Here is a 19784-nt window from a genome sequence, read left to right as displayed (position 1 = left end):
CTGCTGGCCGCGCCGGAAACCTGTTGCCCCCACGCTTGCAATACCTGTAGTATTGCGTCACGACAGGCGCTGGCGCCGTGAGCACGAAAATCATCCCGACAGCTCAGCATCGCGAAATGCAGTTTTGGCTTTTGCTTTATTTGTTAACCTACTACCAAGGGCACTGATGACCCCGTAGTTTATCGCCCTAAAACCGAACCGTTGGTCGTCATTATCATAGTATAAATTTGACACTGGCGGGTCGCGAGTATAAATTCTGCATGTTCACAAATTTTTAGATTCAGAAGATTTTGGGGATGTGAAATTAATAGCATCTGCTGTATAACAGTTATGCTTATCAACAAGTTTATACAGCTACTACAAATGATAATAATAACAACACTGATAATAATAAGAAGACCCATAACTTATCTGACAAAAGAAAGAATTGCTTTGGAAATTTTGGTATTTTGTACGTAATAAAGTGCAGTCTAGGTCTTCTGGGCTGAAATCCGTACTCGTACTCTGCACCCACACAACAACTTGTGCTATCTGGACACTTTCTTGTTAACGTTCACGCTTATTTGATTTCGTTACTCTCTCAATCAAAGACTCTGTTCTCGGAGGCTCTAGTTCCTTTGCGGCTAACTTCTTCTAGTAATTTGTTTTGCTGTTCCCAGAATGAGATTTTCACCCTGCAGCGAAGTGTGCGTTGATATGAAACTTCCTGGCAGAATAAAGCTGTGTGCCGAACAGAGACTCGAAATCGGGACCTTGCTTTTCGCGGGCAGCTGATCTACCGACTGAGCTACCCAAGTACGGCTCATTACCCGTGTTCACAGCTTTACTTTTCGGTTAGCATTTAAAATAGATTCAACACAGTTCACGTTTACACTGCACACGGTAGCCGATTCGCGCATAGTAAACAACCGACTTCAAACACAAAGTGGAAACGATCAAACTCAAGTAGTAATGTCCACCAACATGGTCATTTGACCAGAATACAAATGAGGCGCCGAGATCCACAAGGGCCTAAAACACACCGTCGAATATCAGAAGTGAATATCAGAAAACCAGTGATACAGCTTTTCCTGCATTTTCGTAATTGTATACAATGTGGGCATACAGCACACTTAAATCTGACTCGCCACAAGATCAACAGATTTTTTTAAAAAAAATGTGTGTGAAATCTTTTGGGACTTAACTGCTAAGGTCATCAGTCCCTAAGCTTACACACTACTTAACCTAAATTATCCTAAGGACAAACACACACACCCATGCCTGCGGGAGGACTCGAACCTCCGCCGGGACCAGCCGCACAGTCCATGACTGTAGCGCGTAAGATCGCTCGGCTAATCCCGCGCAGCAACAGATTTCAGAAGCGTGAATAAATGCTACTACCTTACAGTCACCGATGATGTGCATTAGGCCCTTATGATTCTCACAATGTAAACTCCCAATCGCACCCCCTCAGATTTCGAGGCAAGAGCGCCCAGTGGGCAGCCCGTAAAAACTGAATACAGATCAAGCATAAAAAAAGGAAGAAGGTGTGCTGAGCTGTCTAAGCGTAATAGAAACAGTGAACGGTCCAAGCTCAAGGAGTACAGCATCGAGCACAGACGAAGAGCGATGGCGTCGTGCTTAATCGGTGGCAATGTTGGGCCTCAAAGTGAATGAGCCCGTATTTAAAGCTGTATCGTGCCACTTTTTTCACAAAATTATGAACTGTCCGTCCGGTAATTGACGTGTCCATTTGTTATATTCAAATTTATGTCTGCGTCGGGTGTGGCGTCTGTTTGCAACAGCGAGGTGTAAGGAAGGGTCCTATAATGCACAACTACTATATTAGCAGCCCAAAGAAAGTAGCCTTCGAATGGGAACCGCATATCTTTGATGACAAGTCAACAAGTCAACCGAATCCTCCACCAGAAAACACGTCTGGTGTGTCATACACGGTATTAATGACAAACAAATGGCTCTGAGCACTATGGGACTCAACTGCTGAGGTCATTAGTCCCCTAGAACTTAGAACTAGTTAAACCTAACTAACCTAAGGACATCACAAACATCCATGCCCGAGGCAGGAATCGAACCTGCGACCGTAGCGGTCTTGCGGTTCCAGACTGCAGCGCCTTTAACCGCACAGCCACCTCGGCCGGCCGGTATTAATGACAGTACGTGTGTCATATGATAGAAATCTCTTATCAACGCAGCTAACTTGTATGCCTGATGAGTGAGTGAGATGTGCCTCCTTCCCCGATTCACGTGTTTGTATGAATGTGAATGTGATCACTCCCAAAGAAATGACGAAAACATAACAGTTTGTCACATAAGCTGCAACGAATGAACGCTACAGTTTCACAATCATAGTTTTCCCTGTCAAAATATATGTTTTTAACGTTTTTGAAGTTGTGTTCCGTTTTGGAAGTTTTGACTCTTGAATTCATTTGTTGTAACATTGTTCACGCCCCTTTATTTGTTGTTTTTATTTCTGTGAGATGTCTATGTGGTATCTCGCCTGCTCTCACTATTCATCACATTTGCTTGCAACAGAAATGTATTCTTACCACATAACTCATATTCTATAACCAATGTACGAGTATATTGGCACTAGGGAATTTTGAACACGGTTCGGCTGCTTGCTGTCCAATACTGTGACCACTTACCCACGACCCCATTGCTGTTTCAAACTGCTATTTATTCCATTTTTTGTTCTTGGACCGTTTACTGTTGCTTTTTTTTCACAGTCCAGTACAGTGTCTTCCTGTTTTCATGCTTCATTTGTGTTCAGTTTTTTATGGACTATCCACTGGACCATCTTACCATTAAATCTGAGAGGGTGAGATGGGGAGTTTCCCTTGTCAGTTTTTTTTCCTTTATTGTCATTTCCATTCCCCATCAGGGGCAGGCTGGCAGCAGCATAAGCGCTGCTCTTCAGCCAAGACATGTAAATAGACAGCAAGACATTTAAAAACAATATAAAGGAGATAACATTGCGGAATATAGAAACAAAAAAAGACTGAATAGAAGCAAATAATACATACAAAGTGGTGACTGTAAATCGGAGATAAAAATCTAAAAAGGTATGTTACACAAAAAAACCACACACTACATTAAAAGGCACCAGGCAAAGTACGACCAGAGCATAAAAGTCCGTAGAATGAGTAAGACGGCCACATGACGGGCAGCATAGCAAGGAACTGCCATGGACGATAAACAGGTTGACCCACATCACAAGATGACACTGTAGAACGGCACTGAAACACAACACTAACCTGGGAGGATCTGCATGGGAGTCGGGGGGGGGGGGGGGGGGACAAGGGAAATGGGAAAAGGGGGAAGGAGGAGGGGAGAGAAAGGGGGATGAGGTGGGAGGCACACCGAAGGAGGGCTGGGAAGGGAAGGGACGGGAGAGGAAAACAGCCGAAGAGGGGCTGCAGGGACTAAGGGGGGAACGAGGAAAATCCGCTCTGGGAGAAAGAGGGGTGAGGAAAAAGGGGGCCCTGGGGAGGGGGGGAACAAGGCCAGGCTATAGATGGAAGGAAGGGTATATGTCATGGCGAAGTTCATCATCCGGTAGGAGGAGGCACTGGAAATTGCCCTGATGAAGAAGATGGAGGGTGTAGAGGTGGAGAGAGGGAGGGATACAGCAGTAGAGGCACGTCAATGGGCGGGGGATGGAGAGGAAGGAGGAAACCAGGGGGTGGGAGGGATCAGGCCTGCGTAGATGTTGGAGGAAGAGGAGGATGTGGGGGAAGGGGACGAGTTCATTCAAGAGCCGTGTGGGGGAAGGAAGGCGGATACGGAAGGCAAGGCGGAGCGCATGGTGTTAGAGGATTTGAAGGGTCTTGTAAAAACTGGTGGGGGTGGAGATCCAGGCAACGCTGGCATAACAGAGGATAAGACAGAAGAGGGATTTGTAGGTGTGGAGGATGGTGGAAGGATGCAATCCCCATGTCAGGCCAGAAAGGAGGCGGGAATGGGTTCTCTGCTGGATGGTCAGGAGGTGAGGGGTCCAGGTGAGGTGACGGTCGAGGGTGAGGCCCAGGTATCTCAGGGAAGGGGTCAGCTGGATGGGACGACCACGAAGGGTGAGGCAGAAATCAAGGAGACGGAAGGAGCGGGTGGTGAGGCCTATGATGATTGCCTGGGTTTTGGAGGGGTTGAGACAAAGAAGCCACTGGTTACACTAAGTGGTGAAATGGTCAAGGTGGGTTTGAAGGGTGTGTTGGGACTGTTGAAGGGTAGGATAGAGAGCCAGGTTCCTCGTCAGCACCTCAAATGGATTACTTACTATAAAATTCATAACTTAATATACTATAACTCAATAAGAAACCCACAAAATAGATTTACTGATAGTACAACTTTAACATATACTGACGTCCGATCTAATTTTACTACAGTTTATAGTGAGTGAATTAGCATATCTGAGGAGTGTGCTAGCATCTACTAGGATTTATGCCGAGCAAACGGAGGTAAAATTCCGCTGCACTGTGCTACCACCTGGTGGCCCTGACATAAACTTCTAGTTGAAAGGCAAGGGCTAGCTGTGCACATCAGGAATCGTGCACATCATTTAACAACACTGTATGTATTTGGCTCGTTAGGCAATTACATCACACAAGTTACGCATGTGCAAAAGCTCCTTAAAACATGCACAACTGAAGGTGTGTCCGTGACCCTGTTGCCAAGTTTCACAGAGTCTCGATGAACAGTAGTGCGGTAGATTTAAATGCCATATCTTTCAGGTAGCACCATCTATGTTACGTTTAACAGCATTCAAAGAATAACAACCAATAAATCTGCAAGATGTCAAAAGTTAGGGTGTTCAAGTGCACTTGTCCTCTTACATGGCAGCTGCCAGTGGGTTTTGAACATCTTAAACTCCTGCGTTGACAACATATCTGGACCACTTTCCACTGCCGTTACAAACATTTTAATATCAATAAGTTTTCCTGACCTGTTGCGAATAGCCCAGGTACCCTAGTTTTCAAGAAAGGAGGTAGACTGAAAGCAGTACGCTATTGACCAATCTTCATCTTGCCTCTTTCACACAGATCATAAAAGAACTAATACAGAATAGAAATTGTCACATTCTGAAATAAAAATTATCTCATCTTTGAAAATCAGAATGCTTTCATGAAAAACAAATCAATTGTGGTAACCTAAATAACTGCTATTGTAAACAAGGAATACATTAAAGCACATTCCTTGATCTTGAAATGGGGTTTCACTGTGTCAATATAATAATACTCACACAGAAGTTTTGGAACACAGGCATTAGAGGCACTGTACCTTATCTAATAACCGAGCGGGGTGGCGCAGTGGTTAGACACTGGACTCGCATTCGGGAGGACGACGGTTCAATCCCGCATCCGGCCATCCTGATTTAGGTTTTCCGTGATTTCCCTAAATCACTCCAGGCAAATGCCGGGATGGTTCCTCTGAAAGGGCACGGCCGACTTCCTTCCCAATCCTTCCCTAATCCGATGAGACCGATGACCACGCTGTCTGGTCTCCTTCCCCGAAACCAACCAACCAACCTTATCTAATAAAATTTTATCTAAGAGGAAGCACCTTGTGCTACTGAGATCAGCGAGTGGAACACACAGATCTAACATTACCGATATGAAATATGGGATACTGCAGGGCTTGGTGCTGGGACCCCGTCTTTTCTTGACTAATGTAAATGACATAAAATACTGCTCCTCAAATTCAAAGATAATTCTCTATGCTGATGATACATCTACTGCGTGCAAGCATAAAGATTATGACAAACTCAAAATATTGTGCAACTGAATTAAAAATGAAATAATTCAGTTCTTCAATGAAATTCATCTTAGTGTCAGCACAAAATAACAGCAGTAATGGATTTAAACCCTATAAGGCAGACTTATTGTAAATTTCCATTGTGTACTGGAACTGCTACTACCATCAAGGAAAACTATGTAAGGTTCCTAGGAATAATAATAATAGAAGATAAATGTAATGGGATACATACATTCGCCCTCTAGTAAGCAAACTGACTAGAAATATATTTGCAATAAATATGCTTAGTGAATACTACAGTGACACCCATGTACTATGGACTGCTTATCGTGTGTTGATGTCATCCTGTGGGAACTACGAGACAAAAGTATGGGATACCACAACTCAAGCAAACCTTTACAAACTTATAAAGTTGGTGACGTAGGCTATAAGAATAATTTGTGGTGCAAAACAAAGACACTCAATCTATGACCTATTCCATAAAGCTGGGCTATTAACTCCTATAAATATATATATAGTTAAATCAATCTTTTTGGTCCAAACACTTAAACAAAATGTAAACTCTGATCTGCACAACCACAATACCAGGTTGGTCCAAACACATTAACAAAATGTAAACTCTGATCTGCACAAACACAACACCAGAAGCAAAGATGAGTTTCGTCTCTTAAGCCGTAGAAGTGCAGATTATCAAAGAAACTCACTGTGGACAGGACTGAGGCTTTCCAATACATAACCAAGTTCAGTAACATCATTCCCTAATACATAATTTCAAGCCAGCCTAAAAAGAATATTGGCTGCCAACAAACACTGTTCACTAGACGAGTAACTTTGTGTTGCAAAGAGTAAAGACAATTCATTCATGATAACATTTAATCATCCAGTTTTTGTTTTCAGTCATTTCTAAAATAACTAACCTAAAATAAATCTTAGCTTCTAAGGTGAAATACTCTCTACTTTCACATCAAGTCTCATGTGTAAGCAAATTACTTGTAAACCTGTTCTGCCATGTCACAGTTCTATTTTCTTTTCTTTTTTAATGTGCATGTGTATGTTCTCTTGTTATGAACTGATGAATTCAGAAGAATGGTCCTTGTATCATCTGATGATGAATAAAGTTATTATTGTTGTTATCATTATCACCAACACCTCCTCCAACTATTAACATTGAAAAGATAGTGCACTGTAGACATAGGTCTACATCAAACTGTATAAGTGTATTCTACAGAACACCATAATGTCTATGGCTGAGGGTATTTTAATCTCCACATATTGTGCTTGCTTTCCAGTGTACTCCTGGATAGAGACAATGACAATTTATTTATTAATTATTCATTCAGCTACAGACAAGTTTCTTTGTATTCACGTCAATTTACACACATATATGTATTGTTCATAGCTGAAGTAAATAAGATAAGACTAATGTGTAACAGAATATATATAAGAAATTCATAATATAGTCATATATACACAATTTATCACCAATTTCCACAAGACAAGATTATAGGAACAGCAAACTGCTTTGATAGTACACCTTGGTTTTTGATTGAACTTACGAACTTGGCCAAGCTGATTATTTATTTGTAATAATTTTTGTTGCATTGTCTCTTTAGTACTTTAAGACATATTTTAAATTTGCAGTTCCTTTGTGTCTTTGATATCTTTTTGTAGCTGATTATACAGGGTATTTCCAAAGTAATTTTAGGAACTTTGGGGATGGGTTCCTTACACACACACAAAAAACACCTTCAAGTTTTCAGTTTAGGTGATTGGTGCTCATCAACACAGAAATTCATAATAAATGCTCAAAATGTTATCCTCCTGCTTTGAAACACACGTGCATTCTGAAAATAATGGACTGTCGCATCTTTTCGGATACTCCCAGATGGTTTCAACTGGTTTCTCAAACGTCCATGACGCATCAATGAAGATAGATGGATGGATGGATATGGTGTTATGGGCGCTCAACAGTGTAGTATTTAGCACCCATCAATGAAGAGTTTCTGCATCTGGGTGGTCTGCTGCATAGACCAATTGCTCAATGTGTCCTGAGAGATAGTTATGCAAAGGACTGAGATTGGGGGAACATGCAGGCCATGGAACTAGTCCTCCTGTATTTATACAGCTATCATGACAGATACCAACCAGCAAATCTCAAACACTGAGACTGAAATTATTCCCTGTATACAGCACTTGTAAGGCATGCTAGGAGGACGTATGACCCTATCAGACAGTCATCTACAACTCCAGCCCAAACGTTAATCTTAAACTGATGCTGCTGAACTGTAGCATGAGGATTGTGATTGTGAGTGGCCCATATATGCTGGTTGGGGACACGTATTTCATCTCTCCCAAATGTTGCCTCAGTAAACGAAACTGAAGAGACAGATAATGGGTTGGCAGATTGTGCAATAAATCATCGACAAAAGCTCACCTGTGGTGGGTGATCATCAAACATAAGGTCATGCATACACTGAAGATGGTACAGATGCATGAGCTGCTTGAGAAGCGTCCTCTCTGCTAAACTTGGAGGTAAGCATCATGCCAAGGCCACTTGTCATGCATTGATACCTGTCCCTTCTTTGAAACCCACAGAACATGCTCTTTCTGGTCAGGCATACAAACAACATGCCACTCAATTGTTTGTCTGTGGTGCTGCAGATCCTGTCTTGGCAATGCAACAATACACAGTATCGATGGCTCGATGACTTTACTGTCTTCAGTCTGGAAATGCCATCTGATACAGCTGTGCAGCCTGGTACCCATGACATTCATGCAGCCATACATAAAAACCATACCTGCCAGCTCACGAAATGAATACCCTGCCATGTTTGAACAGAACACTTTCAGGTTAACTCGCTACCTGTAGTACATGCACACACTGGATATGTTGAAGGCATATGAATGACAAATCTAAAGAAGTCTCCCTGGCAACAAAACACCATCTAGGACACAATGAGTGAAACTGGTGCACAGGTAAGTGGAATTGCTGGGTTGTACCTGGAAAGCAGCTGAACAACAACTTTCATTAATAACTTGAAAAGAAAGGATTTTCTGACATGTTTACAAGAAATTTTTTCCATGTTTTTGTGTCATAAATCTGGCCCCAAAGTTTGTAAAAGTATTTTTAAAACAACCTGTATAGTTTGAGTCCTTATTTTACAAAACAGTGTTTTGGGTCTCTGTGTAAACTCTGAAGAAACTGTGGGCAGGGGGAGGAGGGGGGGGAGAGGGGCTATGGCGGCAGCAGCTATGCTGGTATATTGGTCCCAGCAGAGGACCCAGACAAAGTGCGTTCCACACCTTGGGGTGGGGAAGTCCCTAGACTAGGTCATCTGCTCCTTTAGGGGAGTTAACCCCAAAATGAATGCCTCGTCCTCCAAATTAGGGTTGAGTGCAGGGTCAATATCCTTGCCTCGTAAAAAGCCTATCATCACAAATAATTTAACAAGGAATCTTGGACTGACCTTAGAAGACAAATTGTGCCAAGGAACAGTAATAGGCATATACCAGTGCTTAAATTTGGAACATGAAACATATGTACAATGCTGCAGAAGGGAGTTATGAATAGTATTTCAGAAGATGTGCTAAGGTATGGAACAGAAGTTGTTGCTCTTCAGGAAATCAGGTGGAAGGTAAGTGGTGAGATTCATAAGCATAAATTCTCCCTACGTTATTGAGGAAAAGATGAATAGCAAAGGGAGCATGGAGCTGAGTTTATAGTCTCAAAGGATATGCATAGATCTGTTATTGCTTTCACTCCATATAATGAAAGAATATATACTCTGCATATCAAAGGCAATGCAACCTTCATGAATGTAGAAGTACCAACAGAAGAATCAGGCGAAGACTGAAATGTAACAGTCCATTGAAACTGATTTTAAAAACATGTATTTTTCGACCATAAACAGTAATATCTGACGTAGGGGTGTAGGTAAACATGTACTTGTGGAATGGATACAAAGAAACCAGTTACTATATTGTAATTGTATTGTAGGGTGTAGGTCCTGTAATTGGTAGGAACATTCCCCGAACCATGAACCTTTTTAATTAAAATAGTAAGAAGATTGTTAACACCACATATCTGAGCATTTATACATGGTTAAGTTATTATATACTTGAAAATTCAATTTTGTATTTACTCTATAAAAGTTATTGTAGTTGTTGAAATGTGTCATTGGTTTTAAAATGAGAGCTTTTATTGTAATTTTGTTAAAGAGCCCTTATTTAACAATACTGAGGGTGATGATTGTTTATAAAGGGGCAGCCATGGTAGCGGAAGAGGTCAGTGTATGAGGTGAGTTTGTGCATGTAACGTGTACATCCCATCTTCAGTGAAACATACTGAAGGACAATCATTGCCCAAGGAGCAGGTACTAAACATAATATGTATATGGAAGATCATCCACAGCATAGTAAAGAAAACAATTATGAACAGATTTCGAAGAAGTCTGCAGCTGTATGACCATGTAGTCCATAAGAAAAGCTACAGATATTCAATGGCACGCAAGGCACACTTGCTATAAAAACTGGTGTTTGTGCATTTCAAGGATGCTTGATACAATTTACAGGATGTGCATGACAGCGGCCTAATACATTTTGCACATCAGATGGTATACAACACAGATTTAAAGGGTAGCAGAGCATGGTTGAATAACTTCAAATAGTGCTACAGAATTGGAACACATAAGACAACGAAATTCCAAATGAAGCAGCAACTTAACAAAGCACAGTAAACTGTAGAATCAGCACGAACATCTGTAGATGAGATAAACAAACTTATCCCATCATTCAGTATGGAATTTGTTTCCAACTCCAAAAATTCAAGATTGGAAGAGTAAATGCCTGTGAAGGGATCTCTGGAAATTAGAGGTACCAACAGAGTTGTATCAAGATCAACCAACATCAGTGCCATAACACATTCATGAACAATTACACTGACTATTAATCTGGATGGTAAATTGGTTGGAAAATTATTTATTGTGCTGCAAGAAGTTGGTGGTGCTTTGCTCCCTATGGCTCTTTCTCGTGTTCACGATCTTGCAAAGGGCAGTAGGGAATATTTACATCACAGTGAGCAAGATTGGGAAAATTGGCATAAGAGAACTACAGCTATGGTACGAGCACAACTTTTGACGAATAGACAGTCAAAATAACTTGCTTTTGCTTGATATCTGGTCTGCGTGTAAAAATCATACTCATTTAGTGCAAACTATCCTTCCTGAAAAATATATAACGTTGCAACTCATGGCACTTGGAACCACTGGACAAATTCAGCCTCTGGATGTTTTTTTTCCATACCTATGAAAGATATTGTCACATTACATGTAGCTATGCCATAAGGATAGCCAGTTTCATGGTAAGCTCCACAGCAGATTGTTCCGTATTTGGCTGCATGCCATCACATTCCTTCAGATCTCACCATTATGATTCTATCTGCATTCCTTAAGAGTGGATACCTTGCTGAATGACCTGCAAGGTTTGTAACTCCCAGGGAGTTTGCCTTTGATCTTGATGGTGTGAACCTTTGTGATCACTGTGGCATACCATTTTTGATTTTGTGTTCATGGCACAAGTTAATGACTTGTTTTGAACATTTCTTGAATGTCAATAATGTCCATTTTGTCACGTGCAATACATACATCCCATAGAAGATTGACCTCTGTACCTGCAGGTCACTCATTTTCTGTTGCCCTCCTGATCACGTGGTGCGTCACAAGCACCTTATATTTTTACTGTCATAATTGTTAACTCAACACTCAAATGCACCTTACTAAATAATGAATTTGTAACCCTGGACTCAAGGGGTTCCTCGTTAGAATCATTGCAAATCTTGGGGAGAGGCAAATCAGTAAGTTGACATATTTTTGCTCAATAAAGTCATGTGGAATAATGTTCTGGGGTAATTCATTTCTGAGAAAGAAATTCATCATTGCATAAAAACGTGCTGTACAAATAATATATGGTGCTCACCCACGATCATCTTGTAGTTATCTGTTTAAGGAGTTGGCCATTCTGACTGCTATTTCACTGTCTGTTTATTCCCTCATGAATTTTGTTATAAATTATCTTCTTCTGTCCCAAAGGAATGATGATGTACATAATTACAATACCAGAAAGGAAAATAACACTCGATACTCCATATTAAGACTTTATTAAACACTAAAAGAGATGCACAATGCCACAACTAAAATGTTTGATAACTTTTCCAGTGATGTAAAATGTCTGACAGACAGCAAATGAAAATCTGAGAACAAACTCTCCTTCAATGCCATAGAAGAATTCATATTATTGTAATGTGTAAAACATGGTGGGTAGGAATTAGTAACTTTTATCTTTAACAATTTAAGAGAGAGAAAGTTGCTACTCACCATATAGTGGAGATGCTGAGTTGCGATAGGCACAACAAAAAGATTCATACAATTATAGATTTCAGCCATTAAGGCCTTTGTCAGCAATAGACACGCAAACACACATGTGCAAACACTCACTCATGCAAACGCAATGTGCACACACGTCTGCAGTCCCAGATAACTGAAACCACACTGCGAGCAGCTGCACCAGTGCATGATGGGAGTGGCAACTGGGTAGGAGTATGGAGGTGCATGATGGGAGTGGCAACTGGGTGGGGGTATGGAAGAGGCTGGGGTGGGGAGGGGGAGGTACAGTATGGTGGGGGTGGCGGACAGTGAAGTGCTGCAGTTTAAATGGAGGGCAGGAGAGAAGGTGTGGAGAGGGGGGGGGGGGCAGTAGCGGAAAGGAGAGAAATAAAAAGAAATTAAAAGACTGGGTGTGGCGGTGAAATGATGGATGTGAGTGCTGGAATAGGAACAAGGAGGGGGCTGGATGGGTGAGGACAGTGACTAATGAAGGTTGAGACCAGGAGGATTAAGGGAACGTAGGATGTACTGCAGGGAAAGTTCCCACCTGTGCAATTCAGAAAAGCTGGTGTTGGTGGGAAGGATCCATATGGTACAGGCTGTGAAGCAGTCATTGAGATGAGGGATATCATGTTTGGCAGCTTGTTCAGCAACAGGGTGGTCCACTTGGTTTTTGGCCACAGTCTGTCGGTGGCCATTCATGTGGATAGACAACTTGGTTGCCATTCCTCTTATCTGTATATTTAATAACAATAAAAAACAAACAAACACACACACACACGCTATTTAATAATAATAAAAAACAAACAAAAAAATACACACACACACACACACACACACACACACACACACACACACACACACACACAAAATAATAAATGTTCAGCATGTAGCCATATTTACAAATAAATTTGTGACCTAAATGTAAAATGAATTCTTAATCTTACCTTCCCTACAAGGTGTATCATTCTACACTCCCTCTTTCCACATTCAACAGTTCCATTGAGTAAACCCTTCTCTTCTCCATGTTCTTAAACCTGTTTTCACAGGATTGCCAGAGATGTAGCAATACTCAAGTAGCTTCCAGGCAAAGTAATTGAACATTAACTCATAAAAGGAATTAATGTTTTCCTGATTCCAGTTTGGAAAGAATCCAATACAATACAACAAACAAAAGACGTAAAGACAATATTGTCATGGAAAGGCCAAGAGTTTAAATATAGGTATTACGGCACGTTTTTCATGTCTCTATGGAGCAATATGTGATGTAGCATATCAATCATGCAGAACATTGTGTTGTCAATAAATACACAAACAGGAGGTACAGAGCTTTGTTAACTTTTGGAATGTTCTTTTTTCCAGCTTGTAGAGAAAAAAATGCACACAAACACACACTCACTCACATGCACATTCCTGTCTCCCTATTTTGTGCCCAGATGACTTCCAGCTCTTTCATGGCTCACAGTGAATCTACTGGGGTGAGAGGGGTATGTGAGGTGGCATGGGGTGGGGTGAGGTGAGGGATGGAGACAGGTGGGTGAGGCTAGAGGCTGGCAGTCAACTGAGCACAATGTAGGGAGACAGGTGTGTGTGTGTGTGTGTGTGTGTGTGTGTGTGAGTGAGTGTGTGTGCGCGCGCGCGTGCATGTACATGTTTTCCCTACAAGCTTGAGAAAGGAAGTGCATTCTGAAAGCTAGCAAAGCTCTATATCTTCCGTTTGTGTACCTATCAATGAAACAGCAATTCTGCCTTTCAGTGAGCCATCTCCTTTATTTCTAAATAATTTGTAATTCTCAACCAGAACTTTCTGCACATTAATAAGTCCAGCAAAGTGATATGAATCCCTGTGTCCACCGAGACAATGAATGATGGCCGCAATAGTGAAAATCATATAATAGTTTAATATTTAAGAACAGTAAGCAGTTTGTGGATTTTTCATGATCTTTTTGCATGTGACATGCATAGGAGTGGGTGCCATGCATCTTCAGAATGGGACAGGAATTGCAGTATTACCACAAGTTGTGGAATCTGTTGGGCCTTTGTGTAACCTTTGAGAGTTAGCATCCCAGTTTGGAATACCACAGTGCAGCAACAAATAAACACATGTGCCATGAGAATGCTGAGTGGCATCATGGCAGAAATGAAGGAAAATGTCAAAAATACCATTTGATATTCACCAGATAACAGTCTTAAGTGTCAGATATCAAGATATATTTACCAGCAGTGTTCTCTGATATGTACTATTCATAATGAGGGAAGTTACTGTACATTTTAGAAATAACATACAAAGTTACTGAGTGAAAAGGTACTGTGCATTCACTGGTAGAATCTAGTCAAGAATTCTTAAATTTCAGCACAAGCCCAACAGTGACATGAAGACAGCCAAGCTGTGCTTATGTGGCACAAGAAGAAAATTAAATTACAGGTCCGGCAGTTCAGAGCTTCAAAATAACAACATATTTGAATGTAATAAAGTGGATAAGGGCATGTATCTTCTTAGCTAGCTGTCCTAAATAGTGTCACCCACATCCTGAAAAATGTATATGATGGAACAACTTATCCCTATCTTAGTTCCTGCTTATAAATATAGGATTGTGCAGCAAGTACTTATCTTAATAGAGTACTGTTGCTAAAACACAAGTGTTAAGGATTATACATCCTCAAACATACTGTACACTGGCAGTTCATAGCAGTTCTGAAATAATTTCATGACTCTTGAGAGTTTCTTGAAAAGACGTGAAAAATCTTGTTGGACAGTTTATCTGTACAATGGTAACAAGCCAAAATATGTAACTCATCATAATAGTGATAGAACTGAATTAAGAGTAACTTATGAACTGATAGAGCTCAAACATAGCACTGATTATTACATATATACACTCATGTCAGGCCATTTTGTGGACACAAAGAGAAACAGAAGAGACTGCAATGGGTCACTTTGCCAAAACAGTGAGCAGAAAAGGTGGTCATTTATTTAAGTATTTTATTTGTATATATATTCTGTAGATCCTCTTATGTACGTGAGACAACAGGATGTTTAAAGAGTTAAAGAGTACATTGTGGCACTGCAAATAGTCAATCTTTAAGACAAAAAATTTGGAACGTCTTTGCATTGACTGTTATATTTAATTTAGAGTACTTTCCATTTCTGTCTTGTATTTGTGTACTTACTTGCTTACTATTTATTCTTTGGTGTGTTACATGCATGTTATCAGTAAAATAATTATTTACTTGTGCATCATCTTTCCTACAAGTGGTAAGCCTATGAACACAATGGCAAATGATAAAAACATTAAAAGTATGGTTAACTTGCTTTGCCAGCTGCTGTGGACGTCATCTCTTCAGAACAGTTGCTGCATGCATCAAAGGAGAACACTACCAACCCATAGCCTATGGTGTTAAATTTTGAGCAAGTGCCAGGCACTTCGTGTGATATGCAGCTCATGGACACTTCACTAATGAGTTGAATCGCAACTTCCACACCACATGGAAAATCTGTTGGCCTTCTTCTTTCCTTTCCCACTACCCCCTCCCCCCCCCCCCCTCCCCTCGCCCCTCTTTTTCCCAAGCCCTCCGTCTAACCTCCTGACTGCACCTTGCTGCCCTACCCTCTCTCCACCTTGTACCTGCATGCTCTCTTGCAGCAGCACTTCACCGTCCCCCACCATTACCCTGCTATTCCTCCCCCTGCCCACCCCAGCCTCTTCCTTACCCCCATATGCGCTGCTGTTTGTTGTCTGGCTACAGCTACCAGAGATTGTGGTCATGTGTGTGTGAGTTTTGTGTGTGTGTGTGTGTGTGTGTGTGTGTGTGTGTGTGCGTGTGTGCATTTGTTGTCTACTTTTCACAAAGGCCTGTTGGCAGAAAGCTTATTGTGTGACAATCTTTTTGTTGTGCACATCTGTGACACAGCATCTCCACAGCATGGTGAGTAGCAACTATACTTTTCATAATATTGTTATATTAGAATTAAGGAGACAATGACAGGAGTTCTCAGTTGCAGTCTGTGCAAAATTTGGACAACCTTTTCATGCAGAGAGAAAATGTTCTTTGATGTGATGGATTGCCCCATAAGATGATTCCATAGCACATAATAAAGTGAAAATGCCAATATAAGTGTACTTCGTGACACTGACGTTGCCAAATTGTGTGATTGTGCTAATGGTAAAAGAAGCTGATGACAACCTTTTTATGGTCTGAAGGACATGATGCTCCCAGCTAACCCTGTTCTCTATGGTGTGGTGTACCCTTTGTATTTTCCAATGGTCATATGCAGTAGGTATCTCCTGTACCTAGAACTAAATGATATGTTAATTGCATCACAGTTTGGTTACAGAAAAGGAAGGTCAGCTATACATGCCATAGAGTTCTTAGTCAGAGACATTTTAGCAGCATTCGAGGACCATGCTCACACACAGGTAACCTTATGTGATCTGAGCAAAGCCTTTGACTGTGTTGACCACTCACTTTTGCTCTCTAAACTTGAGTACTATGGAATATGTGATAAAAGTTTAAAACTCATCAGATCATACCTCAATTAAAGGAAACAGGTGGTGAGTTCAGGAAGTCATCTGTCAAACACACTCGAGGTTCAACACGGAGTGCTACAGGGATCTAAATCAGGACCATTTCTCTTCCTTGTACACACAAATCACTTACCAGGAAATATAAATGTAAAGACATATATGTAGGCAGATGATGCAACTTTTCTATCTGTAAACCATGTATTTGGTAACTTCGTAAGTGGTATGAAATTGGCAAAAGAAAATGCAACGTCATGGTTTAATGCAAATGATCTACTATTAAATGAGGAAAAGACCCAGAATAAGTGGTTCAGTCTATCAAAGGCTACAAAAATAGAAAAATAAAAGGAAAGTTTTTAGGTATCATACTTGACAACAGTCTAACATGGAACTCTCATGTTGATCACATAGTGGTTAGGTTGCCAAGAGTTATATATTTGTTGACGAGATTGATGTGTTGTGTGACATTTGAATATGTAAGGACAGTGTACTTTGCCTTTTTTCAATCTGTTTTAAGGTATGGGTTAATACTCTGTGGAAACAGCAGAAAAATAAATGAAATTATGGTGATTCAGAAGAAAGCCATCAGAGTAATGGCTAAGGTAGATAATAGGACACATTGTAAATCAATGTTCATTAAATATAGAATTTTAACAGTTAATAATTTATATATTCTTGACAGTGTTAACTACATACTTGCTGAACTACCTAATTTAAGTGTAATAAATCAAAGGCATGACTAATATACAAGAACCTGTACTTCTCTGCTGTTGCCACAAAATAGATTAGCTAAAACTAACAACAGTCATAAGTATATGGCAATTAAAATATATAACAAATTGTCTAAGAATGCGTCGATAAAGCCTGACAAATTATTTAAAGAAAATGTACATAACTTCTTGTTAACTAATCCATTCTATTAATTAGAAGAATTTTTAGAAATGCCCAATATCAACTTAAATATGTAAAAATTTATTTTGTAAAATTAATAGGTTAAGTGAACTGACAAAGTCTATAGCATGTAATGATGCTGAATGACCAATAAAGAATCTGAATCTGTGGGAATTTGTGATCAAAGCTGTATTGGCTGTAATTTGTTTTGCTCAAGCCTGTCAGTAAGTTTACTTTGAACCATATTAGGAATTCTCAAAGTAATTTGTGGTATTAGCATTTAGTGCAGTGGACCGTTTACTGCTTATTATTATGATAGTACTACTAACAAACACAGTAAATTTGCATGCTTTGTATGACAAAGGTTGTTGTTGTTGTGGTCTTCAGTCCTGAGACTGGTTTGATGCAGCTCTCCATGCTACTCTATCCTGTGCAAGCTTCTTCATCTCCCAGTACCTACTGCAGCCTACATCTTTCTGAATCTGCTTAGTGTATTCATCTCTTGGTCTCCCTCTACGATTTTTACCCTCCACACTGTCCTCCAATACTAAATTGGTGATCCCTTGATGCCTCAGAACATGTCCTACCAACCGATCCCTTCTTCTAGTCAAGTTGTGCCACAAGCTCCTCTTCTCCCCAATTCTATTCAATACCTCCTTATTAGTTATGTGATCAACCCATCTAATCTTCAGCATTATTCTGCAGCACCACATTTCGAAAGCTCCTATTCTCTTCTTGTCTAAGCTATTTGTCGTCCATGTTTCACTTCCATACATGGCCACACTCCATACAAATACTTTCAGAAACGACTTCCTGACATTTAAATCTATACTCGATGTTAACAAATTTCTCTTCTTCAGAAACGCTTTCCTTGCCATTGCCAGCCTACATTTTATATCTTCTCTACTTCGACCATCATCAGTTATTTTGCTCCCTAAATAGCAAAACTCTTTTACTACTTTAAGTGTGTCATTTCCTGATCTAATTCCCTCAGCATCACCCGACTTAATTTGACTACATTCCATTATCCTTGTTTTGCTTTTGTTGATGTTCATCTTATACTCTCCTTTCAAGACACCGTCCATTCCGTTCAACTGCTCTTCCAAGTCCTTTGCTGTCTCTGACAGAATTACAATGTCATCGGCGAACCTCAAAGTTTTTATTTCTTCTCCATGGATTTTAATACCTACTCTGAACTTTTCTTTTGTTTCCTTTATTGCTTGCTCAATATACAGATTGAATAACATCGGGGATAGGCTACAACCCTGTCTCACTCCTCTCCCAACCACTGCTTCCCTTTGATACGTACGTCATTAATTTATATGAGAAACAGAAGCAGACAACGAACAGATTCCATGGGTCAAAACAAAAAAGTTGAATAAACAATGGGGCTGCCAGTTGTTTCAACTATAACTAAAGAGACAGGCCAGAAACAAAAAGTTTCCCATTGGTTTGGCTTCCTTTGCTCCCCTTGTGTAAAAAAAAAAAAAAATTGGCATGAAAATCACTAGTAAACTACAATACACAAGGAAAATTATAAAAAAAATTCTACAAGGGAATAATCTCACATTTAAATTGTGGAATACTAGTATGATGAGGATGGCAACTCATACAAGTAAAACATATATTTGACTTAAGTTTCTCTAAAATACAAAATTGCTCATCTCTCTAACTCATTAGGAACTGACTATACTATTAGTTGCATTATTATGTTGCAGTTGCTGGTGATTGAAAACCTTTCCTCCATACAGTCAAAATTTCTTTAACAGTTTAATTACTGCTTTAATCATTTATCAAAATACTGTAGAAAAGATTGCAAGAGATATGCAACAACACAAATGAAATGATCATATGGCTGGGAGTACCCACCTGCAAAGTTTGGCCACTGAAATGTAGATCTTTTCAGTTGATGTTACACTGGGTGACTTATGTATTGATTATGATGAAATGATGAGGAGGACGAGGCAACACACAGTCCCCAGGCACAAAAAATCTCTGACCCAGCTGGGAATCAAACCCGGGCTTGCTGCATGGCAATCAGATGTGCTGACAACTCAGCTAAGGGGGCGGATGCAACAACATAAATCAAATGCAAACAAAAGTAACATACAAAACTTATTTCATGTACTTTTGGTACAGGGTAGTTACAAACCATCACCTGTGTTTGTGGTTAACATAGATAAGAAAATTTGCTTCACATTCTGTTAGAGCATTTATTACAAAAACAGGAGCAGCAATTGTA

Source organism: Schistocerca americana, chromosome 2, assembly GCF_021461395.2.
Source record: "Schistocerca americana isolate TAMUIC-IGC-003095 chromosome 2, iqSchAmer2.1, whole genome shotgun sequence".
Taxonomy (NCBI): Eukaryota; Metazoa; Arthropoda; class Insecta; order Orthoptera; family Acrididae; genus Schistocerca; species Schistocerca americana.
Note: the sequence above shows the minus strand (reverse complement) of the source record.